Source organism: Megascapheus bottae, chromosome X (assembly GCF_031878675.1).
Source record: "Megascapheus bottae isolate mThoBot1 chromosome X, mThoBot2.hap1, whole genome shotgun sequence".
Taxonomy (NCBI): Eukaryota; Metazoa; Chordata; class Mammalia; order Rodentia; family Geomyidae; genus Megascapheus; species Megascapheus bottae.
This window is the reverse complement of record NC_143547.1, coordinates 83,528,889-83,545,870: the sequence shown is the minus strand read 5'-3', so window position 1 is coordinate 83,545,870 and position 16,982 is coordinate 83,528,889. Positions and strand designations below refer to the sequence as shown.

General features: G+C 42.5%; 1 pseudogene; it reads left to right on the top strand.

The window, feature by feature from the left end:
- Nucleotides 1-213: 213 nt before the first annotated feature.
- On the top strand, nucleotides 214-1,938 carry LOC150041470 (heterogeneous nuclear ribonucleoprotein H2-like; annotated as a pseudogene).
- Nucleotides 1,939-16,982: the final 15,044 nt, after the last annotated feature.

Sequence of the window (16,982 nt, the reverse complement as noted above, 5' to 3'; positions counted from 1 at the left end):
GAATTCCAAAAAAGTTCTTAAATGAGGAACAACCAGTTTCTCCTGAGTGGTCTTTTTTCTTTGTTAAACACTTCACAACTGTGGGGGGGGGGGAAGATATTAAATGAGATTTTTCCTGAGGTCCTGAAAGAATAAAATGGAAATTCTGTGCTTTTTTTTTTAATTCACTTTCTTTAAAATGTTTTTCCATTGCGAATCGCTTACATGAGCAAAAGTAGTTCTGGTCGTCGTCAACCGCCTCGCTGTAATCGTTTGAAAGAAGAAAGAGGAAAATTGCCCGTTTTCGTGAGAGAGGGCCCCAATAGGGACCGAACGTGAAAAACGTTTGAAAACTACTTACCTGAATTAAGAAAAACATCAAGGCCAGTGGTGGTCCATCCATTCAAGCGCACTGTCTACTGCTTACTTGTCGCGGGAGGCCCCAGCCACATTGAAATTGTTATTGAGCCGAGCTTGCCGTTAAGAATCCCAACAGTCACCATGATGCTGAGCACAGAAGGCCGGGAGGGGTTCGTGGTGAAGGTCCGGGGCCTACCCTGGCCCTGCTCAGCGGATGAAGTGATGCGCTTCTTCTCTGATTGCAAAATCCAGAACGGCACATCAGGCATTCGTTTCATCCATACCAGAGAAGGTAGACCAAGTGGGGAAGCATTGGTTGAACTTGAATCAGAAGATGAAGTGAAACTGGCTTTGAAGAAGGACAGAGAAACCATGGGACACAGATATGTTGAAGTATTCAAATTCAACAGTGTTGAAATGGATTGGGTCTTGAAGCATACGGGTCCAAATAGTCCTGATACTGCTAACGATGGCTTTGTCCGGCTTAGAGGACTCCCATTTGGCTGTAGCAAGGAAGAGATTGTTCAGTTCTTTTCGGGGTTGGAAATTGTGCCAAATGGGATGACACTGCCGGTGGACTTTCAGGGGCGGAGCACAGGGGAGGCCTTTGTGCAGTTTGCTTCACAGGAGATAGCTGAAAAAGCCTTAAAGAAACACAAGGAACGAATAGGGCACAGGTACATCGAAATCTTCAAAAGTAGCAGAGCTGAAGTTCGAACCCACTATGATCCCACTCAAAAGCTCATGGCCATGCAGCGTCCAGGTCCTTATGATAGGCCAGGGACTGGCAGAGGGTATAATAGCATTGGTAGAGGAGCTGGGTTCGAAAGGATGAGGCAGGGTGCATGGTGGAGGCTATGGAGGCTATGATGACTATAGTAGCTATAATGACAGGTATGGCTTTGAGTCTGATAGATTTGGAAGAGACCTCAATTACTGTTTCTCAGGAATGTCTGATCATAGATATGGAGATGGTGGTTCCAGTTTCCAGAGCACCACAGGGCACTGTGTACACATGAGAGGGTTACCTTACAGAGCCACTGAAAATGATATTTATAATTTTTTCTCACCTCTTAATCCTATGAGAGTACATATTGAAATGGGTCCTGATGGTAGAGTTACTGGTGAGGCTGATGTTGAATTTGCTACCCATGAAGATGCAGTGGCAGCCATGGCAAAAGACAAAGCAAATATGCAGCATTGATATGTGGAACTTTTCCTGAATTCTACTACAGGAACAAGTGGAGGGGCTTATGATCACAGTTATGTAGAACTCTTCTTGAATTCTACAGCAGGGGCAAGTAGTGGTGCTTATGGTAGCCAAATGATGGGAGGAATGGGCTTGTCCAACCAGTCTAGGTATGGAGGTCCTGCTAGCCAGAAGCTGAGTGGTGGTTATGGAGGTGACTATGGTGGTCAGAGCAGTATGAGTGGATACGATCAAGTGTTGCAGGAAAACTCCAGTGACTATCAGTCCAACCTCGCTTAGGTAGAGAAGGAGCACTGAACAGCTACTACAGGGATAAGATAAAAGCTGTGCATTTATATGAGTCTGATAGAATGGGAGAGATATCTAGTATATCCAGTATGATTGGTACATGGGACACAGAGTTGATTACTTGGTTACCTTTCTTTCTTCCTTTCTTTTTTTTCTATATCTCATTTTTTTAAAGAAAAACAAAACTTTTAAGTTCAACAGTTTTGCATCACAAGCTTGTGATTTATGCTTACTGTAAAGTGGAAGTAAAGATTGTCTAAAACTTTAAGCTCACTAATTCTGAACACTGAAACATTCACCTAGGACATAATAACAAAGTTCAGTATTGACCATAACTGTTAAAAACAACTTTCAGCTTTCCTCAAGTTAATTATGTTGTAGGAGTGTACCCAAGCAGTAAGCACATTGAGGTTAAAGCAGTTTCACTTCATTAAATGTTGCTCTTATACCACAATACATGGAAAACTTCAGATGCATGCTGAGAAACATGCTCTTCTGTAAAACTCAAATATAGGAGCTGTGTCTATGATTCAAAGTGAAAACATTTGGCATGTTTGTTAATTGTAGCTTTTTTGGTTTAATATCCTGTAAGGCATGTGAGTGTGCACTTTTCCTTTTGTTTTTTAAAGACCTGGGACAATTTGGAGATGTAATACCAACACTTTAGAAGTTTGGTCATGTTATTTGTATGAAAATCTGAGGCTTTGATTTAAATCTTACCTTGTATTGTGATTTCTATTTAGGTGTATTGTATTAAATGAAACTTGTTAAATAAATCTTTCTTTTAAAAACTGGAAAAAAATGTTTTTCCATTGCGACCTTACTTTCTGTAATTCTACCAAGTAATTTGATACATTTCTCTTTCTGTATATCATTTAGGGTTTTCTTGTGAGGTATATATCCCCCTTGTTTTTTCTTTTTTAAGACACAGCCTCATTGCATTACCCAGGCATTTCTCAGACCTGTCATCTTCTGGCCTCATTCTCCACAGTAGCTGGAATTCTACCATCAATGTCTGAGTAAGCTTTGTCTTGCTGATTTGTCAACATGTTACTAAATCAAAATACATTACTCATCACTCATAAAAGCTAATGCCTTGAGGACAAATTTGGAGGCCAAGGAAAACAATTTATTTGGAACAAAACGATGCAAGATACACCTGGGCACCGAAGTCTCATACCTCTACTCCTAGCTACTCAAGAGACTGAGATTTGCTGATTGTGGTTCAAAGCCAACCTGGGTAGGAATGCCTGTGGGACTTTGTCTTTTGGTTTAAACTCAGAACTTGGGCACTGTCCTTGAGCTTTCTCATGTCTAGCACTCTACCACCTGAACGACAGTGCCACTTCTGGCTTTTTCTGTTTTATGTGGTACCAAAGAATCAAACACAGGACTTCGTGCATGCTAGGCAAGCAGTCCAGTAGGTCACGCTCCTGGCCCCTTTAGAATGTTTATGCCGATCCTCAGTACTACATAAACAGAAAAACCTGGAAGTAGTGCTGTGGCTCGAGTGGTAGAGTGCTAGCTTTGAGCAAGAGAAGCTCAGAGACAGTGCATAGGCCCCGAGTTCAAGCCCCAGGGCTGGAAAACAAACACAAAAACAAAAATACCACAATTTCATAAAGAATTGAATGATTGGGAGGGGGTGGAGGAAAGGAAATGGGGACAAAAACATGAGAAGGGTTATCACTGTATGGGAAGTAATGTACCTATTACCTTATGAATGTAACTGTAACTCCTCTATACATTATCCTAACAATAAAATTTAAAAAATTGAAAAACAATAGAAATAATTAAAGTTTAAATCTCAACAAAGTAAAAAAGAAATGTTTATGCCAAGACAGGTTCTTACTAAATTGTTAATACTAGCCTCAGACCTGTGGTCCTCCTACCTCAGCCTCCCTGTGTAGGTGTGCAACCTCGTACCTGGTTTCTTATATTTTTTCAATCACCTCAGTCCTATCCCTAATAGGTATTGTGTAGTCTTCTAAGATGATTTCTTTTTTTCTTTTTTTTTTATTTTTTGCCAGTCGTGGGGCTTGAACTCAGGGCCTAAACACTGTCCTTGGACTTTTCTCAAGGCTAGTACTCTACTACTTGAGCCACAACACCACTTTCAGCTTTTTTCTATGTATGTGGTAGCAAGGAATCGAACCCCAGTCTTGTGCATGCTAGGCAAGTACTCTAACACTAGGTCAAACTCCTGGCTTCTTCTTTTTTTTTTTTGTGGGTCCCTGAGCTCTTCAGCTCAAGGCTACCACCCTACCCCTGGGCCTGGGCACTGGCCCTGAGCTCTTCAACTCAATGCTTGAGCCAAGCCCCTACCCTTGAGCCAAACCCCACTTCCGTTTTCTAGAGATTTATCAGAGATAAGACTCTCAGGTCCTTTTGTGCTCGGGCTGGCTTTGAACTTTGATCCTCAGATCTCAGCCTCTTGAGTAGCTAGGATTATAGGCGTGAGCCATAAGACACGTGCCTGGCTTTTTTTCTTCCATTTCTCTCCTGAGTTCACTCAGCACTCACTCCACATTTTACTATTTATTTCTACTCTGAGTTTTCAAATTTATGGTGTTGTTTTCATTTCACATGTGTACTTCTACTTAGAGGTTTGTGTTTTTCTCTGCTTTGTGGTTCTTCTATTGGAGGGTGATTACACTCATGAACTGTATAGTTTTTAACCCTTCCTGGGCCAGGAGTTTAGCCTAGTGGTAGAGTGCTTGCCTAGCATGCACAAAAACCCGGGTTCGATTCTTTGTTACCAGGTACACAGAAAAGAAAAAAACAGAAATGGTGCTGTGGGCTCAAGTGGTAGAGTGCTGGCCTGGAGAAAGCCTAAGGACAGGGCCAGGAATTTGGCCTAGTGGTAGAGTGCTTGCCTAGCATGCACAGAGACCTTGATTTGATTCCTTGGTACCACATACATAAAAAAAAAAAGCTGAAAATTGTGTTGTGGGTCAAGTGGTAGAGCTCTAGCCTTGAGAAAGTCCAAGGATGGTGCCCCAACCCTGAGTTCAAGGCCCAGGACCAGCAAAAAAAAAAAAAAAAGAGGAAAAGTTTTAACCCTTCCTTTTTTCTTTTCTTGTATAACATGTTGGAATGTTTTCTAACTATTATAAAGCATCTGAACATTACTAGTTCACACAGGAACAGTTGGTGCTATGGGGAAAAAAGGGATTTGCATGCTCTGTTTAGTTTACTGATTGAATAGCACCCTCTTCTGTTGATACAATAAAGTACAATTCATTTGTAAATGGTGCTTTGGAGAAGGTGGTGTCTTATGATGTTCTGATTGTGTGATTTTCCTCTAGGATATCATATGTCCCTATCTCTTGTCTTCCTGAGAAGTCAAGATTATTGCCTTGGGGCCTAGAGTTGGGCCTAGTGGTAGAGTGCTTGCCTAGCATGCACAAAGACCCTGGTTCGATTCCTTGGTACATACATAGAAAAAAAAAAACAGAAGTAGTGCTGTGGGTCAAGTTGTAAAGCTCTAGCCATAAGAAAGCCCAAGGACAGTGCTCAGGCCCAGAGCTCAGGCCCCAGGACAGGCAAAACAAGACAAAACAACAACAACAACAAAAAAAGATTAATGCTTTCTGCCAGATGGTGGTGGCTCATGCCTGTAATCTTAGCAAGTCAAGAGGATGAGATCTAAGGATCCCAGTTCAAAGCCAGTACAAGGCAGGAAAGTCTGAGAGACTCTTATCTCTCCAATAACCACCAGAAAACCAGAAGTGCAGCTGTCCCTCAAAGTGGTAAAGCACACTGTCCTTGCACAAAAGCTCAAGGACAGTGCACAGGCCCTGAGTTCAAGCCCTATAAACTCCAAAGAGAGGAGAGAGAGAGAGCGGAAGTAAGTAGGTATTATCATGTTTAGTGATTTGAAGAAGTCCCTTACCGGACAGTAGTAGGGGTTGAGAATGAGTGGAATGCATTGTAAACATGTGTGAGAAGATACCAATGAAGTCCTCCCTTGGATAACTAATAATAATAATAATAGTTAATAATAATGAAAAGAAATCCCTTTTCTTCCTCACACTTCCTACCTAATATTCCACAGAGAATGAAGTCATAGGTGGTCTTTTGTGACTATCTCCTCTCACTTAGCATTTCCTCAGGGATTAATCATGTTGCAGTATATATCCATATTTTATTCATCTTAGGGCTGAATAATATTCCAGTAGGAATAGATCACATTTTCCTTATTCTTTCATCACTTGATGGAAATATGAGCTCTTTTTACTTTTTGTCTATCATGAGGGGTGATTTTGATACAAGAGATTGAACCCCAAAACCTTGTGTGTATGAATTGTACCAGTGAGTAACACTTGCAGCCTCATTTTTAGAGTCTGACTAATTCTGCAGTGAATATTTTGAGTTCAGGTCTTTGTGTAAATATGCATTTTTGTTTCTCTTGGGTATAAAGTGAAGAGACTGCTGAGTCATATGAGAATTCTATGTCCCACTGTTTTTCAGATGAATTGTACCATTTCACATTCCTACCATAAATGAATAGATAACTGATTCTTCTCATGGTCAACAACATAACATGTGTTACTGTTTGTACTTTGAAAAAATTATACTTCTAGGGCCAGGAGTTTGGCCTAGAGGTAGAGTGCTTGCCTAGCAGGCACGAAGACCGAGGTTCGATTCCTCCTTACCACATACATAGAAAAAAGCCGGAAGTGGTGCTGAGGCTCAAGTGGTAGAGCTCTAGGCTTGAGAAAGTCCAAGGACAGTGTTCAGGACCTGAGTTCAAGCCCAGGACTGGAAAAAAAAGAAAAAAAAAGAAAACAGGAAGTGGAGCTATGGCTCAAGGGTAGGGCAATAGTCTTGAGCTGAAGAGCTCAGGGACAGTGCCCAGGCCCAGAGTTCAAGCCTCATGACCCACAATAAAATTGTTGTGGGTCCAGGAATGTAGTCTACTGGTAGAGTGCTTGTCTTGCATGCATGAAGACCTGGGTTGGATTCCTTGGTACCGCATACACAGAAAAACATGGAAGTGGCATTGTGATTCAGATGGCAGAGCACTAACCTTGAGCAAAAAGTCTCCAAGGACAGTGCTCAGGCCCCGAGTCCAAGCCCCAGGAGCAGCGTGCGCGCGTGCGCGCGCGCGTGTGCACACACACACACACACACACACACACACACACACACATTTGTCAGGAGGCTGAGATCTGAGAACCACAGTTCAAAGCCAGCCAGGACACAAAAGTCGAGGAGACACTTATCTCCAATTGAGCACCATGAGACTCATCTCCAATTAATCACCAGAAAACTGGAAGTGGTACCATGCCTCAAGTAGTAGAGTGCTAGCCTTGAACTGAAGAGCTCAGGGACAGTGCTCAGGCCCAGAGTTCAAGCCCCAAGACTGAGCAAAAAGAAAGATTGTTAGGGAAGAGAAGGAGGGGGGTGGCCACTGGGCACTGACACTTTCCCCAGTGCCCTCATTATCTGGTGCCACAAGAACATCATCTTCACAGATGCCAAGGGCTTGAGCATCATGTTCAAGCTGCATGGCCCAGGGTATCCTCAAGAGGTCACCCGATGAGCAATCATTAGCTTCTAGACAATGGGAAGACACTGGACAAGTGTGGCTTCACCAGCCAAACTGCACAGCCACAGACCCTAGGGACACTCGGCCTAGCCTTCCAGGCACCTGAAGTCTACCCTACACATGGAGCCCTTCTCCAGCCCCCAAGTGATGAAGCCTCAGCATTACAGAGGCAAGCCAGGCCCCAGTGGATCATGCCTATTATCCTAGCTACTCACGACACTGAGATCAGAGGACCACAGTTCAAAGCCAGCCAGGGCAGAAAAGTCCTCAAGACATTTATCTCCAATTGAGCATCAGAAAAATGGAAGTAGCTCTGTGGCTCAAAATGGCAGAGTACTAGCCTTGAGCACAAAGAGCTCAGGGATAGAATCCAGGCCTTGAGTTCAATCCCACAACTGACAAAAAAAAAATGTATTGGGGCAGGAGCGTGGCCTTGTGGTAGAGTGCTTGCCTAGCATGCATAAAGCCCTGGTTTCCGTTTCTCAGTACCACATATAGAGAAAAAGCCACAAGTGGGGCTGTGGCTCAAGTGGAAGGACCCTTGGCCCTGAGAAAGCCCAAGGATAGTCCTCAGACTCTAAGTCAAGCTGCCAGACTGGCAAAAATGAAAAATTTATGAAATTGTATGTATTAGTTGTACAAGAAGGGATTGTGACATTTCCATATATACAATATAGCCCATGACAGTCACATTCAACCTCCTTCTTCTTAAAACAATTTCAATAGTTTTCATTGCTCTATTTTTTTCTTTTTCCCTTTATTTATTTTTTGTGGGTCATGGAGCTTGAATGTTGCCTGGGCGCTGTCCCTGAGCTCTTCAGCTCAAGGCTACTGTCCTACCCTTGAGCCAAGCCCCACTTCCCATTTTCTAGAGGTTAATTGGAGATAGGAGTCTCACGTCCTTTTGTGCCCGAGCTGGCTTTGAACTTGGATCCTCAGATCTCAGCCTCCTGAGTAGTCAGGATTACAGGTGTGAGCCACTGCGCCCTGCTTCATTGTTCTATTTTTTTACACATTTTTTTTCATTTTGTTGGTCGGTTGTGGGGCTTGAATTTTGGGCCTGGGTGCTGTCCCTGAGTTCTTCAGCTCAAGGCTACCACCCTTCACCTTGAGTCACAGCACCACTTCCGGTTTTCTGGTGGTTAACTGGAGATAAGAGTCTCATGGACTTTTGTGCCTGGGCTGGCTTTGAACCGGATCCTCAGATCTCAGCCTTCTGTATAGCTAGTATTACAGGCTTGAGCCACTGGCACTATGCTACAAAGTTTTCTTTTTTAACTGAATTTAAATAAATAGCACTTCATATACTAGAGGTCATGATTATATCAGGGATTGGATCCTAGTAGACTAAGTGATGAAATGATGATGTCCTTGGCTGGGAATGTGGCTTAGTGGTAGAGTGTTTACCTAGGATGCACATAGCCCTGGGTTCAATTCCTTGGTGCCACATATACAGAGAAAGTGGGAAGTGGTGCTGTGGCTCAAGTGATAGAGTGCTAGCTTTGAGCAAAAGAAGCTCCATGATAGTGCCTAGGCCCTGAGTTCAAGAGGACAACAACAACAACAAAAAAAAATGACCTTAGTTTGACAGATACCTTTGCTTGATATAGTGAAAATCGGTATGTGTTTTATGCTAGTGTTATGAACGTCTGTGGGGCTCCTGGTATTCTGAAGCAGTCAAGAGAGTGGTGGTATCATTTCCTGCTCTGTTATAATCTACTGTTTGATGAATGGTGGTACAGAGCCAGAGGAAATGTGAGTTGCGTGGCTTGGTGGTTAACATGGAGACTCTAGGTCAGGCTGTATTTCCCTATTGCAATGTCTGTGGGCGCTGCATAGCTCACCTTCTGGATTGCATCCTATTGTTTAACACTCATTTTGTGAATGTTTATGTGCTCATTCCTGGCTCTTTCTTCAAGTACTTACTTGTCTGGCCCTAGTCTTGCAGTGTGCCCCTGTTGCCTCAAGGAATTCAGCTTAGTCATTACGCCGTTGATCATTTCAAAATCTCAGAAAACTATTAATGTAATGCTGCTTCTGCTTTCTTTCCCTCTTCAAAGTCATTTATGTGGCAATATTTCTACATATACAAAGTAAAAAGAAAGAATATATACTATCTTCAAATATGGGGAAGATGACAGTTTAGATGGATATCTTTGTTCTTTTTTTCTGCCAGTCTGGGGCTTGAGCTCTGAGCCTGAGAACTGTCCTTGGACTTTCTCAAGGCTAGTGCTCTACCACTTGAGCCACAGCATCACTTCTGGCATTTTTCTATGTATGTGGTACCGAGGAATCGAACCTGGGTCTTTGTGCACTCTACCAGTAGGCCAAACACCCAGCCCTAGATGGATATCTTTGAATATCTCTGATACACTCCTTTTTGGATTCTGTGTGGAGAAAAACACAGAGCCAACCCAGCCTAACACCATGCACAAGAATTAACTCAAAATGGATCAAAGACCAAAGACCTCAATAGCAGTCCTGAAACCCTGAAACTGCTACATGATAGAGTAAGAGAAACACTGGAACTCATAGAAATAGGCAAAGACTTCCTGAACAGAGTCCCAGGGTCACAACAGATTGGAGAGACTCAACAATTGGGACTACCTAAAAATAAAAAGCTTCTGCAAAGATAAAAACATAGCTACTAAAGTAAAAAGATAGCCAACCAACTGGGAAAAGATATTTACCAATAATACATCAGATAAATGCTTAATATCCAGTATTTACAGGGAACTCAAGAAACTAATTCCCCACAAATTCAACAAACCAATCACTAAATGGGCAAGTGAATTAAAGAGAGAGTTATCAGAAGAAGAGGTTAAAATGGCAGAAAAACTCATCATTCATGGTCATAAAGGAAATGCAAATAAAAACAACTCTAAGATACCACCTTACACCAATCAGAATGACCAATATTCTGAACTCAGGCAATGACAAATGCTGGTGGGATGTGGAGAAAGAGGAACCCTACTGTACTGTTGGTGGGAATGTAAACTAGTTCAGCCACTCTGGAAGGCAGTTTGGAGGTTTCTTAAAAAACTGAATATAGACCTTCCCTACGATCCCACCATACCACTCCTGGGCGTCTATGCTGAACATTATAACCCAAGATATGATAAGGACAACTGCATAGCTATGTTCATCTCTGCACTAGTCACAATAGCCAGGTGATGGAACAATCCATATGCCCTACTGCAGATGAATGGATACAAAAAATGTGATATATATATATGAATTCTACATAGCCAGCTGATAAGATAAATTAATGGCATTCACAGGGCCAGGAGTTTGGCCTAGTGGTAGAGTGCTTGCCTAGCATGCACGAAGACCTGGGTTCGATTCCTCAGTACCACATACATAGAAAAAAGTCAGAAGTGGTGCTGAGGCTCAAGTGGTAGAGCTCTAGCCTTGAGAAAGTCCAAGGACATTGTTCAGGCCCTGAGCTCAAGCCCAGGACTGGCAAAAAAATTGCATTCGCTGGGAAGTGGATGAAACTAGAGTTGAGTGACATAAGTCAAGAACAAAGGAACAAAAGTTACATACATGGTATCCTTAATATGTGGATATTAGCTTCAAACGGTACAAGAGCGATGACTCAATATTTGGGCACCCAAGATTATGGTCATGGTCTTGGAGATATAAACATAACTACATAGACATAAAAATCTACATGGGCTATATACTCCATAGATGTAATATTTTATTACATAGATTAATATGTATCTATGACATACAAACATTCAGCTTAATTTTAATTATGCTCTAAAATCTATGTGCCAGTGAGTAATTGTATATAGATTCACTTCTTGAATACTTGTTTGTTAAACATTTCATTTGAAATATGATGTAACAATCAAAGTTAAGGGGCTGAGAGTTTGGCCTAGTGGTAGAGGGCTTGCCTAGCGTAAACAAAGACCTGGGTTCAGTTCCTCGGTATCACATACATAGGGAAAAAAAGCCAAAAGTGGTGCTGAGGCTCAAGTGGTAGAGCTCTAGGCTTAAGAAAGTCCAAGGACAGTGCTCAGGCCCTGAGCTCAAGTCCAGGACTGGCAAAAAAAAAATCAATGTTAAAAAACAAAAAAGCAACCAAACAACCAAAAACACAGAGCCAGGATATGTAAGTCAATGGGGCTTGGAAGTGGCATCTAATGTATTTTTCTCAGGATCTTCCACTTGAGCCTGGAATGCAGATCTGAACACTCTATCATTGCACATGGCAGTGATACCAGCACATAATTCCTTCTCAGTGTAAGACATTTCATACTATAGAAATGATCCCTGAAAGTATAGTCAGTGTAAGACATTTCAAACAGACAATCTTTGCTTTGATTTTTCTCAGGATAATTAGCCAGGACTGTATGATTTGTGGAGTGCCAAGAGAGACTCAAGGGACTGCATTAAAGAGCAGGGCATGTCTTGAAATCTGGGACAAAGGTGGTGATTCTGTGGTTCTCAAAGACAGTTTTTCTTTGTGGAGCTTTTTCTGTAGAGCTTGGACACCACCGCTCCACATCATATGTCCTAAAGTACTAGAGAGCCTTCTGACTTTAACTACTATAGGCCTTGATGAAAACTGTTTTGCAGGTCTGTGTTGTTTTCTGCCACTAGGATTGGAAGAGAGTCATCTAGGGTCTGGGTAGATTGGAGTAGAGAAAATTTCTTCTGGTGATTCAGGAAAAGGTATAACGGCTCTTCATGTGCTTCATTTTGCTTTTGACACATAAAAGCAAAGTGTCTTTCACCATTTGCTGTTATGACTGCTCCAGTCATCTCATGTACCTGCTGAGAAGTCACAATCATGCACAGGGAAAGAAGATTATTTATATGCAGAAATTCACTAACTACAAAAATGAAGACTAGCTGGGCACTGGTGGCTCACCCCGGCAATCCTAAACTCAGGAGGCTGTGATCGGAGGATCATAGCTCTAAGCCAGTCCCTGAGACCCTAACCACTCATTAACCACTCAAATACCAGAAGTGGTAAAAACACATGAAAAAACAACAAAAAAAAAACAGCAGTGGAGCTGTGGTTTCAAAGTGGTAGAGTGAGCAAAAAGAGCTTTGGGATAGCACACAAGCCCCATGATTTACAAAAAAAAAAAAAGCTGGGGGCAGGTGGCTTATACCTGTAATCCCAGCTCATCCAGAGGCTAAGATCTGGGGATGAAGGTTCAAAGCCAGCCCTGGCATAGAAGTCTGTGAGACTCTCATCTCCAATTAACCACCAGAATACCAGAAGTGGCGCTGTGGCTCAAGGTTGTGGAGTGTTAGCCTTGAGCTAAAGTGTTGGAGACTTTGCTTTCAGCCTCCTGAGGAAGTAAGATTATAAGATGGCACCTGGCAGATCGCCAATGAGTCAATACTTGCTGACCAGGAACTTTCTTTTGCATTGGTTGATTTGTTTCTTCCGTGCTTGTGGATAGAGTGTGATCGCTGGATTTTTTTCCATGTTTGTTTGCTGCTTGTGTAGATGACCTTTATTGTGATTGGCTGCTTAAGGATATAAATAGTGTAGGATTTCCGGGGAAGAGAGGAGAAGCAGAGAGGAAGAAGAAAGGAGAAAGAAATAAAAAGACCTCTGCTTACAGCTATTGGAGTCTCTGATCATTCCCAATCCGCCTCCGAAGTGACGCGTCATTGTGGCAGGCAGCAACATTAAAGAGCTCAGGGACAACTCCCAGGCCCAGAGTTCAAGCCCCAAAACCAACCTAAATTGATAGACAGATAAATAAAATAAAGGAACCGAACCCAGAGCTTAATGCATGCAAGGCAAGCACTCTAACCACTAAGCCGAAATCCCAGCCCCAAAGAGAATTTTTTGTGTGTGTGTGGGCCATGGGGCTTGCACTCTGGGCCTGGGCACTGTACCTGTGCTCTTCAGCTCAAGGCTACTGCCCTTCCCCTGGAGCCACAGCCACACTTCCTGTTTTCCAGTGATTAATTGGAGATAAGAGTCTCACATTCTTTAGTGTCCAGGCTGGCTTGGAACCAAGATCCTCAGATCTCAGCCCCCTGAGTAGCTAGGATTACAGGCCTGACCCACTGTACCCTGCTCCAAGAGGATTGTTAAATGATTAAAACAAATTAATATTTGCAAAATGTGTATAACACAACCAGCCACATACTATGTATTTTTTTTTGCCAGTCCTGGGCTTAAACTCAGGGTCTGAGCACTTTCCTTGGGCTTTCTCAAGGCTAGCATTCTACCATTTGAGCCTCATCACCACTTCCAGCTTTTTCTACGTATGTGTACTGAGGAATAGAACCTGGGTCTTCTTGCATGCTAGGCAAGCACTCTACCACTAGGCCAAACTCCTGGCCCCCATGCTATGTATCTTATATATTTGTCAAATAATTTGTAATAAAAAATGATAGTTTTCCAGGATGTGCACCAAAAAAAAAACCACAGTAGGACTAGAAATATAAATTTCATTTATTTTGTGTTTTATTTTGCCAGTTCTGGGGCTTGAACTCAGGGCCTGGGCACTGTCCTTGGACACTTTTTGCTTAAGGCTGGTGCTATCACTTGAGCCACACTACCACTTCCAGCTTTTTCTGTGTATGTGGTACCAAGGAATTGAACCCAGGGCTTCATGCATGCTAGGGGAGCACTCTATCACTAGGCTATGCTCCTGGCTGAAAATATTTTAGAATTTAAAAATTCATGACAATAATGAATTGAAAAGGAGGATGATCACTAGCTGAGAAAAACTATCTTGTAATATAGTCTTTAAAGAATAAAGGCCTGGGAATGCAGCTTAGCTGTGCATACCACTGTACTCTACCACTTTGACCCACTGTGATGGAAGATGATTATTTCTGTCTTGCTCACATTCTCTCTCTCAGGCCCTTTCTGTGTCATTAGTCTGTTACAGTGCACCACCTGGCACAGAAACAAATCCTGCCAGCAACGTAACAGGATGGAAGAATAGTACATCTTGTTCCAGCTGAGCCTTTATATGAGGCTGTAGTCCCAGCTAACATTTTCATTTCAGCTGGAGAAAGATCCTGAGTGGGGACTTTGGTTTGATTATTAAAAGATTTAAAAACAACAGAGTTATACTAATCCACATTCCTCAAATGTTGAAGCTGTGAGATCATATTTATGTTGCTTAACTGGAATTCACAATCAAAAGTTTCCAACGAGATAAAAAGGAGAGGGCATAAATGGTTAAACCCTTGATGAAGAGATGAATTATAAATGTTTGTGTACTAAAGAAAGAAGCTAGGGCTAGGACTTTGGCCTAGTGGTAAAGTGCTTGCCTAGCATGCATGAAGACCTGGGTTTGGGCAGGGGAATTTGGCCTAGTGATAGAATGCTTGCCTAACATGCACAAAGACCCAGGTTCGATTCCTTGAGCTGAGGCTCAAGTGGTAGAGCTCTGGACTTGAGAAAGTCCAAGAACAGTGGGAAAAATAAGACCTGGGTTTGATTTCTTGATACCACATACATAGAAAAAGCCAGAAGTGGAGCTGTGGCTCAAGTGGTAGAGTGCCAGCCTTGAGGAAAGCACAAGGGCAGTGCTCAGGCCCTGAGGTTAAGCCCTAGGACTGGCAAATAAATAAATAAATAAATAAGCCAGGTGCAGTGGCTCATGCCTGTAATGTTAGCTTGAACTGAGGATCCCAGTTCAAAGCCAGCCCAGGCACTAAAGCCCATAAAGCTCTTATCTCCAATTAACCACCAGAAAACCAGAAGTGGTGCTGCTGCTCAATGGTTAGGGTAGTAGCCTTGAGCTGAAGAGCTCAGGTCCAGTGCCCAGGCCCAGAGTTCAAGTGCCAGGACCAAAAACTAAGGGGGAAAAAAAAGAAACTATAGTAAACATTTGAATACAAATTCCAAAACATTTTCATTTAAAACCATACAAATATATATATATATATATACATATTTCAAATATCAATCATTTCCTAATGTTCATAAATCACATTCTTTTTCTTTTTGCTAGTTGTGGGGCTTGAACTCAGGGCCTGAGCACTATCCTTGGGCTTTTCTCAAGGCTAGAGCTCAACCACTTGAGCCACAGCACCACTTCCAGCTTTTCCTATGTATGTGGTAGCAAGGAATCAAACCCAGGTCTTCGTGCATGTTAGGCAAGCACTCTACCACTAGGTCAAATTCCCGGCCCACACTCTTTTTTTGGTGTGTGCGTCATGAGGCTTGAATCCATGAATCCTTGGGCATTGGCCGTGTCCCTGGGCTCTTCAGCTCAAGACTACTGCCGTAACCTTGAGCTAAGCACGACTTTCCATTTTCTAGAGACTAATTGGAGATAAGAGTCCCAGGTTGTTTTGTGCCCAGGCTGGCTTTGAACCTTGATCCTCTGATGTCTTGAGTAGCTAGGATTACAGGTGTGAGCCACCGCACCGAGCAAATTACATTTTTCATAGAGGAAAACATCATGAATTTAAAGATTCAGGTTTTTGAGGTGATACTTTCTCATTATAATCAAACAAAATTTAAGGCTGGGAATGTGACTTAGTGGTAGAGTGCTTGCCTAGCATACATGAATCCCTGGGTTGGATTCCTTAGCACCAGTTACCTTTTTAAAAAGAAAATACAATCTCCTAAAACTTTCACCTCTTTTGTCTGTATTCAATGTGCAGATTAGTTTTGCAAGTGGAATATATGCAAATCTGCGGAATGGACACTTAAGAGTCTGATAAACGATAGATTAAGCAAAACAGGTAGCATTCAAGGGCTACCTGGATTAGCCAAGCCTTTAAATCAAATCATTTTCATATAACTCTGCTTTCCACTGTCTTCAACAAAGTAGAAAAATTTAAAAATTTAAAAGGATTAACGTTCAGAAAAATAAAGAGGACTTTGTTTTCATTTTTTGTGTGTGGGGGGGTCATGATGCTTGAACACGGCCTGAGCGCAGTCCCTGAGCTCTTCAGCTCAAGCCATTCACCCTACCCTTGAACCAAGCCCTACTTCCCATTTATTGGGGGTTATTTGGAGATAAGACTCTCAGATCCTTTTGTGTCTAGGCTGGCTTTGAACCTTGATCCTCAGATCTCAGCTTCCTGAGTAGTTAGTATTACAGGCATGAGCCACCGCCTGTCTACAGGACTTCATTTTTTTTTTTTGCCAGTCCTGGGCTTGAGCTCAGGGCCTGAGCACTATCCTTGGACTTTCTCAAGGCTAGAGGTCTACCACTTGAGCCTCAGCACCACTTCCGGCTTTTTTTTTTTGTATGTATGTGGTACCGAGGAATCGAACCCGGGTCTTCGTGCATGCTAGGCAAGCACTTTAACCACTAGGCCAAACTCCAGGTCCCAGGACTTCATTTTTATGCTAGTTCCAGGGCTTGAACATAGGGACCGGCCACTACCCTTGACCTTCTTTTTCTTTCTTTTCTTTTTTTCTTTTTTTTGCCAGTCCTGGGCTTGAGCTCAGGACTTTTTATTAGCTTAAAGTTTCTTTTCTTTTCTTTTTCCAGTCCTGGGGCTTGAACTCAGGGCTTGAGCACTGTCCTTGGAGTTTTCTCAAGGCTAGAGCTCTACCACTTGAGCCACAGCACTACTTACAGTTTTTTCTATGTATGTGATACTAAGGAATTGAACCCGGGCCTTCGTGCATGC